The sequence below is a fragment of the Oncorhynchus keta genome, chromosome 12 (genome assembly GCF_023373465.1).
Source record: "Oncorhynchus keta strain PuntledgeMale-10-30-2019 chromosome 12, Oket_V2, whole genome shotgun sequence".
Classification (NCBI taxonomy): Eukaryota; Metazoa; Chordata; class Actinopteri; order Salmoniformes; family Salmonidae; genus Oncorhynchus; species Oncorhynchus keta.
This window is the reverse complement of record NC_068432.1, coordinates 38,094,992-38,107,425: the sequence shown is the minus strand read 5'-3', so window position 1 is coordinate 38,107,425 and position 12,434 is coordinate 38,094,992. Positions and strand designations below refer to the sequence as shown.

General features: G+C 41.2%; 1 protein-coding gene and 1 pseudogene across 1 annotated transcript in view; both read right to left on the bottom strand.

The window, feature by feature from the left end:
- The window catches only part of LOC118380885 (putative cytochrome P450 120), a 345,267-nt gene that overhangs the window by 21,548 nt on the left and 311,285 nt on the right, over positions 1-12,434 (bottom strand). The gene's annotated exons all lie outside the window — the stretch shown is intronic.
- On the bottom strand, positions 1,691-12,078 carry LOC118391601 (pumilio homolog 3-like; annotated as a pseudogene).

The window sequence follows — 12,434 nt, the reverse complement described above, 5'->3', positions numbered from 1 at the left end:
ATCACATTGATCCATATGGGAATTTGGTTAGCGTCTATCAGAAAAAGTGTAGTATCCTCAGCCAGCAGGCTTATAATAATTTATTTACCAACTATGGAAATACCTTGTACAGGACTATTATTTAAAGAATTTGCAAGAAGTTGGGTGATTGATAAAAACAGGTACGGAGAGATAGGACAACCTTGCCTAAGTCCTCTTTTTAACTCAAATCTCGGTGAGGTGCCATATTTCAATTTGATAGATACCATTTGCATAGAGAGTCTTAATAGCCTTACAGGAAAAATCCCCAAAGGCCAAGTCTCTCAAGGGAGTGGAAGAGAAACTGATGCTCTACTGTGTCAAATGCTTTATAAAAATCTAAAAATAATATGAAGCTATCCTCAGTTATTAGGTTTGAGTAGTCAAGTATGTCTAATACTAGTCTGACATTGTTAGAAATGTCTGTTCCTCATGAAGCCAGACTGTGTTTTATCAATGATTGCATCCAGGACTTCTTTAATTATTTTTGCAAGTAGTAAGGCTAATATCTTAGTCATTATTAAGAAGACAAATTGGACTCCAGTTATCGATGAGCAGCACTTATTTTTTAGGCTTAGGAGGGAGGGAGAACATTTGTTTTTAATACTCTCTCAAAAGACTTCAAATAGGAAGGGAGCTACTTGTTCAGAAAATAATTTGTAAAATTCTGATGTAATACCATCAACCCCTGGTGATTTATTTTTCTTTAGATGTTTGATAGACTGATAGACTAATCTCTTGAACTTTGGTTCATCACACTGTTTAAATTCTATATCACTGATAGAGTGAACACTATTCAGGGAGTTAAAAAAACATCTGACCGTTTATTTTATTTTACCTTTATTTAACTAGGCAAGATCAGTTAAGAACAAATTCTTATTTTCAATGACAACCCACTGTTCCTAGGCCAACTGCCTGTTCAGGGGCAGAACGACAGATTTGTACCTTGTCAGCTCAGGGGTTTGAACTTGCAACCTTCCGGTTACTAGTCCAACGCTCTAACCACTAGGCTACGCTGCCGCCCCACTGTATGTAGAGCTATACAATTTTCTGTAAAAATTGCCACAGTATTTAGCTATTCATTTTTGGTCATCTGTAATATCACCATGTCTAACTTATGGATAGTGTTATTTTTAGAGTGACATTTCTCAAGTCTAAAGAAATAGGGTGAATTCTGTTCTCCCTCCTCAATCCATTTTTTCCTAGATCTAATAAAAGGCTCCTTCTGCTTTTAATTTATATACAGTCGTATGAAAAAGTTTGGGCACCCCTCTGAGGCTGCATAATAATTCACTCTGTCGTCACAAAGTTATCACAGTGGCATGCCATTCATTTTCTAATAAAAGCTGAGTACTGGGGTATTGTCCAGACAAAGATTTTGTGTAGCAATATTAAGTTGTATGAAATTTAGGCTATGCAAAAATGTGGGCACCCTTGTTGATTTGAATACCTGTAACTACTTAGCACTGATTAATTGGAACACACAATTGGTTTGGTGAGCTCATTAAGCCTTGAACTTTATAGACAAGTGCATCCAATCATGAGAAAATGTATTTAAGGTGGCCAGTTGCAAGTTGTTGTTCTCTTTGACTCTCCTCTGAAGAGTGGCAACATGGGGGCCTCAAAACAACTCTCAAATGACCTGAAAACAAAGATTGTTCAACATTATGGTTTAGAGGAAGGCTACAAAAAGCAATCACAGAGATTTAAGCTGTCAGTGTCCACTGTGAGGAACATAGTGAGGAAGTGGAAGACCACAGGCACAGTTCTTGTTAAGGCCAGAAGTGGCAGGCCAAGTAAAATACTGGAGAGGCGAAGGATGGTGAGGATGGTCAAAAACAGCCCACAGACCACCTCCAAAGACCTACAACATCTTTCTGCAGATGGCTTAGGAATCGTTCAACAATTCAGCGTACTTTGCACAATGAGAAGCTGTATGGGAGAGTGATGCGGAAGAAGCCTTTTCTGCACACACGCCACAAACAGTCGCTTGAGGTATGCAAACGCACATTTGGACAAGCCAGCTTCATTTTGGAATAAGGTGCTGTGGACTGATGAAACAAAGATTTAGTTATTTGGTCATAACAAGAGACGTTATGCATGGCGGCAAAAGAGCACAGCGTTCCAAGAAAAACACTTGCTACCCACAGTAAAATTTGGTGGGGGTTCCATCATGCTGTGGGGCTGTGTGGCCAGTACTGGAACTGGGAATCTTGTTAAAGTTGAGGGTCACATGGATTCCACTCAATATCAGCAGATTTTTGGGAATAATGTTGAAGAATCAGTCACAAAGTTGAAGTTACGCCGGGGCTGGATATTTCAAAAGACAGCGTCCCTAAACACTGCTCAAAATCTAACCGGGCATTTATGCAGAGGAACAAGTACAATGTTCTGGAATGGCCATACCAGTCCACAGACCTGAATATCATTGAGAATCTGTGGGATGATTTGAAGCGGCCTGTCTATGCTCGGCAACCATCAAACCTAACTGAACTGGAGATGTTTTGTAAGGAGGAATGGTCTAAAATACCTTCATCCAGAATCCAGACACTCATTAGAGGCTATGGGAAGCAACTAGAGGTTGTTATCTTAGCAAAAAGAGGCTCTACTAGATATTGATTTTTCTATTGGGGTGCCCAAATTTATGCACCCGTCTAATTTTGTTTTGATGCATATTGCACATTTTCTGTTAATCCAATAAACCTCATTTCACTACTGAAATATTACTGTGTCCATCAGTTATTTGATAGATCAAAATGAAATTGCTGATCCAAACACCCAATTATTTATAAATGGAAATTGTCAGGGGTTCCCAAACTTTTTCATACGACTGTATATTATCCAGTTTATTTTGTAACTCAATTAGTTCCATCTTCTCCTCCCGAGAGGTCGGCTGGGGACCTCTGAGAAAGGGAAGTTATCTTAATGATCACCTTTTCCTCCTCAGCTCTTCTGGTCTTATCAAGATTACTACCATATTTTCTAAGGTATTTGGACACCTCAAAATTTAAAGAGCTCTCAGTTCAGCAAATAAGATTTTTCTTCACAAGCCCTTTCCCAAAAGTGTGAGAGCAGATCTTTAACCTCAAATTTAACTATATCATTATTTAATAATGAGCTATTTAGCTTCCAGTAGGATGCTCTACCAAGGTTAGTATCAGGGGTAAATATTTTGATATCAATGTAAATGGCCCTATGGTCTGTGAGGGGAGTAGTACAAATATTTGTAGGAACACACTCACTATCTATACATTTGGATATAAGCCAAAAATCTATTCTGGATTGTCTGGAACCTGTTTTGTTACTCCAAGTGACTCATCTGTCGGCCGGAAATCTCTCCCTCCATATATCAGTAAGATAAAACTTTTCCATTAAAAAATATTAAACCTACATTCTGATTGGTTGGCCTACCTGGGGGCCATCTATCAGTTGAATTATCTACAGTAATGTCAAAGTCCCATCCTATCAATAATAACGAATTGTGAAATGTAGATAACCAATGAAGAACTCATCATTCTCATGTTTGGTGTTGTACCCGTAGAAGTTTACAGTAATGAGCGTAATGTCATTGTAACTGATCACAAGACAAATAGTGACCAAAGGGGTCACATTCCAAGTGTATAATATTACCACCAAATGTATTGTTCATTGTAGTGACACCAGCGGAGCGTTCAGATCCATGGGAAAGCCAGATATCGTTGCCCCACTGTGACCTCCAGAAATTGGCATCAGCCGAAATTGAGTGAGACTCTTGGGGGGAAAAAAGCAAAAATCTGTTCAAAAATGTTTAGCAAATAAAAATAAGGCCCTGCGCTTCACATTGTTTCGTAACCCCCTAGCATTAAGAGAAACTATAGACAAAACAACAAAGATTATATAAAAGTATAAACTGTAGTAGGATGAGTCAGACGTAGGAGCAGTGAACGTAAACGATAAGGAACCTAGATCTGCACCATTTAAGTCAATTTAAAGTGAAAATAGCTTATTCCATAACCTTTGAGCTCGACGTTATCCGGCTTTGAAATTCAACTCAACTGAAAATAGTTCAAGACCAAACCAAAGGTTCTTGTAGTAAGAGAGACTAAAAACCCTCTTTAGTGTAATCAGGAACTATTCTGAGAAATAAAATAAATAATAATTTAAATAAAAGGGTACCTACTATTTTAAGTGCATATGAAAACTGACAATAAAATAATTGAATAAAAAATGTTTTACATAAACGTTTAAGACCTTTTGGAATTAAGTATTAATAACTAAATAGAACAATAACCGTGTAAAGTCAGAGCAGACCTGTATGCCCTTTAAAACACTATCTTAGTTACTGTATACATAAAAAAATACAGCTTTCAATCTTCTTTGTAAGTTTGTAAACAAAATAGGTATTCTGGTCATACAAGAACAAACTAATGAATTGAAATACCTGAGTATTCCTGAAAAATAGTCACCTGATACTTGTTAGGTAAACCACATAAGGAAAATGAGAATACCATGGCTGAAACCATCAACCTGTTCCTTCTGGTGAGATTTTAGGGAGGAATATGGATTTCTGAACCGTTGATGAAACCTCGTCCTCCGACGAAGTAAGCAGCCTTTCCCTCATTTCGTGCCATCTTGATCGTTGGCCACAACTTGTTCCTTCTTTCTATGTCCTCTGGGCTGAGATGCTCCGCGAAACGCATACCGTGGCTCTGAAGGAAGGCGTTCTTCCTAGCAGCTTTCCAGACAGCATCCCTGTAGAATCTGGTATTGAAGAGGATGATCATACCCCTAGGTCTTGAATCGTTTTGCTGTTGCTTCTTGTCGAGGCGGTATCACCAACTTTGTTCTTCTCTGCAGGCAAAACTTCATTCTCCACCCCTGGCAAGACGTAGCCTCAGGTTCCATTTTCTTGTGTATTGTTCCAGATCAGTGAGACGTCTATGGTAGACATTATTCTTCTTTTCCATTCTTTTTTTCAACTTTTGCCACTCGTTTTCACATCCTTGATTTCACCACATGCAAACTCCAGTCTTTTTCAAGCCTTCGATAACCATGGTGTTCGCGCCTACCATTTTCTCAATGGGTGAGTAAGGAGGGGGTAGCCACGATGTCAGAGTTCATGTTGTTTTTTTTGGAGGGTGGAGATTTGCACGGAGTAACCGGTAAAGAGGGGAATTCGTCATCTTCAACAAGCATGATATTATCCATAGGCCAAGCGTAGTTATGGCAGTTGTCTATAAGCACGTTTCTCTCTTGTTGATTAGCAATAGAACGGCTAACTTCTTTCTTTCTTTTTTTGTCACGACTTTGCATGGACATGCCAAAATAAATTATCCAATTATTATTCCATTCACAGGAAAGGTCTTACATCTTGAACAAATAAAAATAGTAATGACTAAATTTTTTTCATTTTTTTTCTCAATCTTTCTGAAGTAAAAAAGCGTCAAGCCGCCATCTTGGCACCTCCAGACAGCTAACAAGATGCCCACAACAGAGAGAGAGCAATGACGTGGTGCACATCTGCACATATGAGATGTACTATGACATTTTTGGGAACCATGTTTGGCTGGTGAGTGCTACTGTCAGAACTACTGGCTAAAATATACATTTTTTAAGTACCGGAGAATCCCTGACACACCATGCCCCTGTCCCCTCCTCACCTGCCCCTGTCCCCTCCTCAGCGGACAGCTCGCCGACAGCCTCCATTGCAGGACGCAGGTCCCCGATGGCAGACCCCAGAATTTCCCTAAAGGTGAAGCTGGAGGCCTTGTCTATTACCATGGTGCAGGCGTGGCCACAGGAGCTGAATCAGGGGTGTAGACACCACCTCCAGGAGCTCCTTACAATGGGAAACATTCTTCTTGCCACAGGGACAATGTATCAGATGGAGACCAATCATTTCAAGTATAGACTATGAAAAGCATGGATTGCATCTCATCATTTCTGTCCAATTGCCTCACAATAGCAATTAATGTATGTTAAAGGCCCAGTGCAGTCAAACTCCCAGACAATCCTAAAAAAGTTCTGGCTTGAGAAATTGCCCTTTTTTCAATTAAAATGGTAAAAAAGTAGCATTCACCTTTTAGGTACATAAATGTCATTGTAACCTCTTACATTCCTAGACAGAGCCATTGATGTATGGACTGACCACCCATTATATAAACATTAGTTTTAACCATGTTTTGTGGCTATACAGTTTTCTTACATTATATACAAACATTGGAGTAAAACAAACTTATAATTTGGGTTCTGATGGGGGATGACAATTGAACTAAGCTTGAGGCATTTAAGTTATATTCTTCAAGCATCAATGGGTGTATATACCATTAAGTCCAAAAATGTCTGTAGCAACTAAGGACTCTAGGGTATATTTGGAAAGTTAACCTCACTTTGTTCTTTAGCAGGGGTGTAAAACTCACTGCAAGTTTTTTTTTTCCCCTATCAATTAAGACCTAGACAACCAGGTGAGGGGAGTTCCTTACTACTACTGGAGTGAACCTGTAGACACTCGGCCCTCCCTGGAATGAGTTTGACCTGTGTTCTACAGTCTAGCTTAGTTGGTGTGGAGGGATTGGTAGGTGGTGGCAGGACTCACCTGTGGGTGTTTCCACCTCCTTTCTCCAGCACCTGGATGATTTCAGGTGATAGGTGGGTGGGGCAGAACTTTCTTTCCATTCCTATTAGTGATGACTTCGGGCAGGGAGGCCAGAATCTCTGATAGAACGGCCTGCTTCACCAGCTTAGTGTCATCTATGCAGTAAAGGCAGCGAGGAGGACTAGGAACACACACTCTCCCTGAAGAGAAAATTAACAGACCAATAAGTCAGCCACACACACACTGACGTTTACATATTTGCATGTCAGACCGTGGCGATCAAATTGTTGTGATGGCTGACCATTGCAAACTTCCTGATGTCTTCATGGTGACTTTTCTGTCCTGAAAGGTAGAACCAATAAATCAGTGTACATACATAGGACACACACTAGTCTGTGGTTGGTGAGGATCATATCTGTAGAAGGCCTGAGTGAATACTCACCTTAGGTGTCCCATGCCACAGGCAGTGCATTGCGACTTTAGCTCCATCGTGGGTGTGGGCCATATACAACGGACTCCCTTATCAACCCAATAATTTCCTGTTAAGTTACATGATCAAAATGGTTTTAGAAACATGGTAGGATTCCCTCAGTCATTTCTACAGTCATTGCTGGTTCTACTTACAGTCCTTTGTTTGGCTGGGGCATGCAGGGTAAAGTCCAGAAAAACTTTGTGCACCAGAGAATGTTTAATCACAGCCTCTCTACGGGAGAAGATAACATGGACAGAAATCAAAAGCAGTATTGTGATTTATTTGATCGTTTCCTGTGTGCAGAGTGAATGGTTAGAGGTGTGTGTAATAATAATACTCACTTTGTGGCCATGGGGGTAAGGATCAGTTTCATTTCCTCAAATGCCATTAACCTTGTCTGGGTTAGCCTCCAGCACCTCTAGTGTGGGGCACACTGCCTACTGGGAACAAACGAACTGTCAGTCACACTCTGCATGTCATCCACACCAGCAGATATTCAGAGACAAGCAATCGGAAAGAGGATTTCTTGGTAACGTGATTATGCAGTCTGTTCAAGACTTTCACTGAACTAGAGGAGAGGTGTTGGAGAACCCCACTACTGCTTAGAACTCCACTTTGCTACAGTGCAGTGGGAGAGGTGTTGGAGGTGTCCTGACCTTGAAGAACGTGGTTCCATAGAGCTCCTCTATGAGTCTGAGGATAGCCTTTTCGTTGTAAGCGTACTCCACAACCGACAACGCATCAGTGACACAGCATCTGTCTCACTTTTCCCTTGAAGCCCACCATCACACCTGCAACCTGCTCTTTGCTCCTGTGGGACAAGATGCACATACCAGACGTCAGATTTTCCATTCAGAAACCTGGATTACTTATTTCATCTGTAAACCTCACTGCATGCCAGATAAACTAGTAGTGAGTAGAGACTCAATCAAATGAGGACCTTTATATTCATCCAACAAGATATGTCTTCATACTGGGATAGCATGTCCCCATCCTTTTTAATATCTGAACCATGAATCAGATTATAGTCAAAACAGCTGGTATCTTCAGCCAAGGTCAGGATTACAGTGAAGGTTACAATGAGTGGAGTTTGAATTATTGACTTGATTCCCCATGTCAAAATCTAAGCAAATGATCAGGGAATTCAACCACAGACTAGATCAAGCTGCATGGCATTATTAATTTGAAATGCGATCACGAAGGTCTACTGTTGAATCACGTACAGATTTAAAATTATTTGATCAGCAAGATTACCCTTATTTTGTTTTGACTATTTTGGCCAGCTTTCCTTCCAGGATCTAATGCTAATATCAGCATAAGATCGGATGATATTAAAATACTACATGTATTGCTAGTGCTACGACTTTATGTATATGCAACATTTGAGGTGGCAAAAGGCTCACTTACCCATACATTAAAAACTTCTTTACAATATTTCTGTCATACTTGATTTACTCAGCTCGACTATATAATCTACGGAACAGGATAACATTATTGAGATACAGAGCATTGTGATTGGCATGAGAAAAACAACCGACTCATTGCTGACTTGCCTAGTTAAATAACATTTAAAAAATGACTCAGAAGAACAACAGAACAAACTACTGGCCTTGGAGTTCATGAAAAACGTTGTTTTTGCTTGTCGTTTCCAAACCAGATTAAACACTGGAGGACTCTGGAGTTGTGAGCAAATGCTATCTGAATAAGGGAAAAAATACACTATCTGCAAACTTGAGTTGAGCATTTGGATGTCATGTACTGAAAATGAATTTGAATAAGTATTGTGCTCAACTGTTTTATAGTATTCAAGTATCGACAGTCATTGTCTGTCCAATCATTTCAGTGGATGGCAAATTCTCTATTGTAAGAGATGAAGAACTGCACACTGTCAAGAAAAAAATGAAGAAATCCAAAACGGAGACTTGAATGCAAAATAGAGATGTGATATACAGCAGATACAATGTTGACTTAGGGGTGGTCATCTTGAACTAAGTCTTCTCTAGACAGAATGATGGATGGATGGTGGATCCGTTCTATTTAAAAACTCTCCACCCGTTAGGCATGAGTGAAGAATTGTTTTGAAGAGTTTTCTATAAGTGGTATATTGCCTCTTATTGTTCAATACCCCCCACACACATCTAGTGGTATCTCTATCTCCCTACTTTTTAATTTAAAAAAAAAATTATTTTACCTTTAACTAGGCAAGTCAGTTAACAACAGATTCTTATTTACAATGGTGGCCTACCCCGGCCAAAACCTAACGACGCTGGGCCAATTGTGTGCCGCCCTATGGGACTCCCAATCACGGCCGGTTGTGATACAGCCTGGAATCAAACGAGGGTCTGTAGTAACTCCTCTAGCACTGAGATGCCTCTAGCACTGGATCCTGTGTTATTTATTCTGAGGTAATGTTCACATGGTAAATGTAAAATAAATAATTTATATTTCTCTTTGTAGATAATCTAGATCATGATAGATTATCTGATGCATTTTTTTTGCTTGATCATGTGACATGCAATTATCCTTGAAATAGCAGCCAGCTGTGCGTGCTGACATTCAAACTGATGGTGGCCTTAGGCCGAATTGTTTGTTTTTACCCTCTAATTTATCTACTGATTTTTTGGGGGGGGCACCATGATGTTTTAATGAACATGTTTTTTTTGCATTCAAGCCTAAATTTGAATGTATTTTTTGTTTAGATTTTTTACAGTTTGCAAGTCTCCATCTTTTCCACTGTTCTTATTGACTCCTATGCACCTCGAACAGACATTCAGTAGTAAGTACCTTAAAAGAGAGCAGACGGCATCTTAAATCCTCCATTGTGCCATGCTCTCAATTTGTACATTGTCAATCTAAGTTATAGATTTGAATGCTGCCTTTCAGCAATGTAAATGTTAGACTGTTTAAATATATATATATATATATTTCACCTTTTATTTATCCAGGTAGGCAAGTTGAAAACAAGTTCTCATTTACAATTGCGACCTGGCCAAGATAAAGCAAAGCAGTTCGACACACAACACAGAGTTACACATGGAGTAAAACAAACAAAGTCAATAATACAGTAGAAAAGTAAGTCTATATACAATGAGAGCAAATGAGGTGAGAAATGGGAGGAAAAAGGCAACAAAAAAAGGCCATGGAGGCGAAGGAAAACACTGGAATGGTAGATGTGCAGTGGAAGAATGTGCAAGGTAGAGAGAGAAACTGTACTCATTATCTTTTAACAAGTTCCTGACTCATGAGTTTGATCCTCTTCTCTTAGTCACAGTCTTTCTTGTATTGAAATGGAGATACATAATAAATAAGTACAGGTGGAAATATGCAACCTACATCATTAACCCCCCCCAAATTAAAATAAAGTGGCACTAACTATACTGAACAAAAATATAATCCCTACATGCAACAGTTTTACTCAGTTACAGTTCATACAAGGAAATAAGTCAATTTAAATAAATGAATTGGGCCCTAATCTGTGGTTGGGCATGGGCCAACACACCTGAGAGCCAGGCCCAGCCAAACAGAATGAGTTTTTCCACACACGGGCTTTATTAGACAAATACTCCTGTCTCATCAGCTGTCTGGGTGGCTGGTCTCAGACAATCCCGCAGGTGAAGAAGCCGAATGTGGAGGTCCTGGCCTGGCATTGTTACACGTGGTGAAGCTGGTTGGACTTTCTGCCAAATTCTCTAAAACTACGGAGGTGGCTTATGGTTGAGAAATTAACATTTAAATTCACTGGCAACGGCTTTGGTTGCAGTCAGCATGCCAAATGTGCGCTCCATCAACATGAGACACCTGTGGCATCGTGTGACAGAACTACACATTTTAGTGCCCTTTTAGTCCCCAGCACAACGTGCACCTATGTCCACTCTGTAGGGTCTGTCCACTCTGTAGGGTCTGTCCACACTGTCCACTCTGTAGGGTCTGTCCACACCGTCCACTCTGTAGGGTCTGTCCACTCCGTCCAATCTGTAGGGTCTGTCCACACTGTAGGGTCTGTCCACACTGTCCACTCTGTAGGGTCTGTCCACTCTGTATGGTCTGTCCACTCTGTATGGTCTGTCCACTCTGTAGGGTCTGTCCACACTGTCCACTCTGTAGGGTCTGTCCACACTGTCCACTCTGTAGGGTCTGTCCACACCGTCCACTCTGTAGGGTCTGTCCACTCTGTAGGGTCTGTCCACTCCGTCCAATCTGTAGGGTCTGTCCACACTGTAGGGTCTGTCCACTCTGTAGGGTCTGTCCAGTCTGTAGGGTCTGTCCACTCCATCCAGTCTGTAGGGTCTGTCCACTCTGTAGGGTCTGTCCACATCGTCCACTCTGTAGGGTCTGTCCACTCTGTAGGGTCTGTCCAGTCTGTAGGGTCTGTCCACTCCATCCAGTCTGTAGGGTCTGTCCACTCTGTAGGGTCTGTCCACATCGTCCACTCTGTAGGGTCTGTCCACACCGTCCACTCTGTAGGGTCTGTCCACACCGTCCACTCTGTAGGGTCTGTCCACACCATCCACTCTGTAGGGTCTGTCCACACCATCCACTCTGTAGGGTCTGTCCACACCGTCCACTCTGTAGGGTCTGTCCACACCGTCCACTCTGTAGGGTCTGTCCACACCGTCCACTCTGTAGGGTCTCTCCACAACGTCCACTCTGTAGGGTCTGTCCACTCTGTAGGGTCTGTCCACACCGTTCACTCTGTAGGGTCTGTCCACACCGTCCACTCTGTAGGGTCTGTTCACACTGCATTGTCTGGAGGCTCTTACACCAACAGCCAACCAGGTACTCTAAGCAGGCAGACAGAGGTGTAGTCCAGGCAACAGAGCACATTAGGCAAGTAGGAAATAACAATACTACCACATACCTGCTTGTACCAAAGGCTGTATTTGTTGAAAGGACATGAAGAGAGTATTAGCTTCTGCTATGGACAAAAATGTATGCAACCACTACCTTAAGTTGCTCTGGATAAGAGTGTTTGCTAAAGTGTAAATGTATGGAGCAACATTACAGAAGTCTCCATGGATCCAAACAGCGGGATTCTTTAGCTCTAAACTGTTGCCAGATTTGAGGCCTGACTGATCAACGACTGCTGTCAAATCAAATCAAATTTATTTATATAGCCCTTCGCACATCAGCTGATATCTCAAAGTGCTGTACAGAAACCCAGCCTAAAACCAATGCAGGTGTAGAAGCACGGTGGCTAGGAAAAACTCCCTAGAAAGCTCAAAACCTAGGAAGAAACCTAGAGAGGAACCAGGCTATGTGGGGTGGCCAGTCCTCTTCTGGCTGTGCCGGATGGAGGTTATAACAGAACATGGCCAAGATGTTTTTTACCCGCTTTGAGGACAATACAGTGCCACTGACACGGCAACGAAA